Source organism: Amblyomma mixtum, chromosome 1, assembly GCF_055824585.1.
Source record: "Amblyomma mixtum isolate Tamu chromosome 1, ASM5582458v1, whole genome shotgun sequence".
Lineage (NCBI taxonomy): Eukaryota > Metazoa > Arthropoda > Arachnida > Ixodida > Ixodidae > Amblyomma > Amblyomma mixtum.
In genome coordinates this window covers 62,305,032-62,309,131 of record NC_143012.1, presented here as the reverse complement: position 1 = coordinate 62,309,131, position 4,100 = coordinate 62,305,032, and the positions used below count along the sequence as shown (strand labels likewise).

The 4,100-nt window shown below is 51.8% G+C and overlaps 1 pseudogene; it reads right to left on the bottom strand.

Annotated features, from left to right (window-relative positions):
• Positions 1-749: 749 nt before the first annotated feature.
• Positions 750-2,263, bottom strand: LOC149366471 (uncharacterized; annotated as a pseudogene).
• Between the last annotated feature and the right edge of the window lie 1,837 nt (positions 2,264-4,100).

Sequence of the window (4,100 nt, the reverse complement as noted above, 5' to 3'; positions counted from 1 at the left end):
ACCACTCATCCAGCATGCCCAACTATGTGCATCTGTCGGTTTTTTTTTTCTTCTTACGTGCAGAGGTTGTATGGAGCCATTCAGTACCATTTAATGTGTTCTGCAGTTCTGTTGTACAACAGAGACTGCAATGCATTTTCTATTAAGTGTGGCACTAAACAGCAGTAAAAAGCAAGTTCCTTGGATTGTCCTGGTAACAAAGGAACAGCATTTTCAACTGCATTGACATTTCGTACAGTTGACTTCTTTAGCGCACATTTAAATGCCACGAACCAACAGCAAAGCAAGATACTTAAACAGGAAGAAATAAGTCCGACGCTAGCAAGTTGCAATCGAAAAAGCTGCTCATGCTAATGCTGCACGTCGCAGAGTTTATTTCTCAAAGCTCAGCTGAAATGCCGTGGTGCACACATCAGCAACATACTGTAAAACTGAAGAAAAATTGTTGCAGTTGACCTTGATGGATTACTCCATTTTAATTCCAAAGCAGTTCTGTTCACCGAAAATGGAGCTCTTACACGCTCAAAGGGAGTGAAAATTATCAGGCAAGGTTTTCATTGTCAGAAGTGAGACGAGGCAAGCTTTCTTGAATAGAACAGAAAACAAAGGACTGTGCGCACGAATACACAGTGCAATTTTATCACAACAATTTTATCACAATATCAGAACAATTTTATAACAATATCACAATAAAATTTTATCACAAAATTTTATCACAAGAACTAAATATGGAAACTGAAGGCAAGGCCACATCACCTGACATCGTAACATATGTCAAAAGTTTGAAGAGTGGTGCGGAAAAAATGTTTCAGCTTCAAGCGTCGACGGAGTCGCAAATGGCTGAGCACTGCAGCCACTGGCACGCAGCTTTGGGTAAAAGAAGGTGTTGAAAGCATTGACCGATGGCAGGGCTGAGTGCGTGCGGCTGCGCTCCATGAGCATGTTCATGTAGAAGTTGATAACTTCGTCGTTAAGCCAGTTCAGACCTGCGTCTCCACGTCCTTGCATGTCAGTCAGTGTGAAGCCTCTGGCAATTATGTCGTCAGATGGTGCCCTCTCGAGAGCGTCATTCGCAGCAGCTTCCATCTCGGGTGTCAGCTCTGGGAACACTTCCTTTTTGGCGACCTCTATTGGGATTTCCTTAAGAGAGGGCTCTTTTGTCCCAGGATTGGGGTACGTGTGCCTTATTCTCTTTGAGAATCTTCTCCTTGAAGAATATGCGCGCTTGAGCTGATTGGTCTGCCTGTGCCAGCCTTTCTTTTAGGTCTTCCATCCATACTGGCGAGAAAAAGTGACTCGAGGGGAGTTGCGGCAATTTTGGCGACGCCGCCGATGATGAAGATGTGGATAACGAGGACTTTCTCGATGCAGCGGGTTGTTTCAAGGCCACTGAGCGTTTTGTCACATAAGCGGGGTTCGCGAAAAGTGAAGATAATGCCGGCACATCCAAAGCCACTTTACTGCCTGAAGACCGCTGTTCCGACGGAGGCCACTGGGGTTTTTCTTCGGTGCTGCCAGTGTCGGTGGAACTAAGAGAAGAGGACGGGGAATTTTGCGGACGAGGATTTGGCTGTGGGTACGGAGCGGTACATCGCTGACGCAGCATCAACTGGTACTCGCGCTTTTCTTGAAGTCGCATGCAGCTCGACGTGAAGCACCAATCACCATTGCGCACGGAAAGCTCCTTTTTACCCTCGGTCGAGCTCGAAGAGTTGGAGCCGGGGCTCTTGACCGGCGACTCTTCGGGTTTCACTGCACGGTCACTTTCTCGCACCGGCATATCGCGGTCGTTTTGGTTCTCACCGGGCCCACCTTGTTCCAGGCATTCCACCGACTGCAGCGACTCTCTCGACGCATGGCCTGAAGACTGCTCTTGAGGCAAGGCAGGCTTCATGGAAGGTTCAGTGGCGGTCGGGCTAAGGCAGCTTACAGCCTGACTGACGAAGAAGTTCTGCATCGGCTTACGGAATACCCACCACAACCAATTGTCGTGATTTTCCGATCTTCCAACGCTCGGCATACGAGCTTCGTCGTAGCGGAAATGTTTCCGGCTGTTGCTGGCCTGAACAGTGACACCGTCGTCATCGTCCTTCTCACTAGCCACAACAATGACACAGTCTTCATCGTCGGTTTCACCATCCATGCTGCCGTCACGTTTGCGCTTCTTCGATGCGCTCCGACGCTCCTCTGGAGTGCTGTCCTCTGGCGTGCTGCGAGACGGCGAGAAGAAGCGATGGATTTTTTCTTTCAGTCCCGCGAACATTGGTCGGTCTGGCTTTTGTCACGCCAGGGTGGCCCCTCCAAAGTCAAAGCAGCTCTCGAGAATTTGCAGCTTTACGGAACCGATGAACAAAATTGAGATCGTCGAGTCGAGGAGTGCACTTAGGAGGCGACAATAAACACAGAGCTAGAGCAGTGACCAGCGTAAACAAAAATGTTGGACGCAGACCGGTGCCAGAACGTTGATTTCCAACATGGAGCCAGAAAGTGTTCCGGAAAACACGCGATTTCGCAAGGGCTGCTGGGAGTGTTTGGCCGACGGCGCAGCCAATAGTAACGCCGGGCACAGCGGCGTCGTCTGCTGCAATGCCTGCTGCGCATGCGCAAGCGCGCCGCGACAACGGCCAATTAGAGGGGGGAGGGAGCAGTGGGGAGCTGGCTTCAAAAAAAAAAAAAAGCTTTGGTTTGGTCTATGCTATGGGGTTTAACGTCCCAAAGCGACTCAAGCTATGAGAGACGCCGTAGTGAAGGGCTCCGGAAATTTCGACCACCTGGGGTTCATTAACGTGCACTGACATCGCACAGAACACGGGCCTCTAGAATTTCGCCTCCATCGAAATTCGACCCCCGCGGCCGGGATTGAACCCGCGTCTTTCGGGTCAGCAGCTGAGCACCATAACCACGGAGCCACCGCGGCGGCTGCTCCAGGTCTCTCCTCAATCCCACGTATTAAAAAAAATTAGGTGCGGTTCAACTACTGCTGATCCTGGTTGGAGAGCGTAAGCTATGGCGTATCGAGCAACTTGGCGTCTGTAAGGTTGAGTGCGTTCCACACACTGGATAGGCAGCGCACCCATCCTGTCACCCTATAGCAGGTGGCAGTTAACGGTTGATCGCGAGTTTGCTCACCCAATGAACGCTGCGGCCTATTGCAGCAGTGCCGCGTGTCGGCCACAGCGTTGTCAGCGCTAACGCATGGTGGTGGTGGTGAAAACTAATTGCTGAAATAGAGTTTGGGAGCCACAGAGTGGCCCCGCTACATGGTCGGCGTCCCTAGTCCGGGACACCGCATGACAATGCCCCGTCTCTCGCCCGTTTCACCAGAGCCCTTTGGGACTCAAGCGAGGAGCAGTTGAGGAGGGCAGTCTCCCATGCCTCTCTGGAAGGGGTAGGGGAAGGGGGAGGTGGGGATTTTGAGTACATGCCCACACCATGTGGAAGATATCACAGGTCTCCCCTCAGTGCGGGCATCGCCCATCCGTGTTAGGATCGTAATGCTTTAAGATTGCAGGACAGAGTAGAGTACCTGTCTGCAGGCGCCTTAAAGTTCGCTCCTCCGTCTTACTTAGCCCCTTTGCAGTGGCCGGGAAAAGGCGGTGGTTGTCGCTATAATGCGTTATTTCCCTGAATCGCAGCAGCGGCTGGTTAGTCTCCGAGCCAGAAGAGCTGGGATGAGGGGCCCGGTGAATAAGCGCTCGGGCAGCCGCGTCAGCGGCCTCATTACCTCGTAAGCCCTGATGGCGAGGAGCCCAAATGATTCTTTTCGGTGTTGGATCAGTGGCAGTCCGTCTTAGAATGCAAGCAGCTAAGGGGGAGATCTCCCCTGCCAAGTAATGATCACATGCTTTTCGGGTGTCCGTAATGATGATTCTCGAATTGGCGTGGGCAGCAGCAAGCGCTATCGCTACTTCCTCGGCTCGCATTGAATTCGGGGCTCGAAAAGAGAGTCCATCAACGTGCATTTCCTGGTGAACGACAGCGGCCGAGTAAAATCCCGTGGGCGATGGCCCTGCTACGTCTACATAATATACACCGGGTCGGGAGCCGCGTTGTCTCTCAAGAGCCCGAGCCCGCGCTTGTCGTCTGTTTTCGTGCATGTC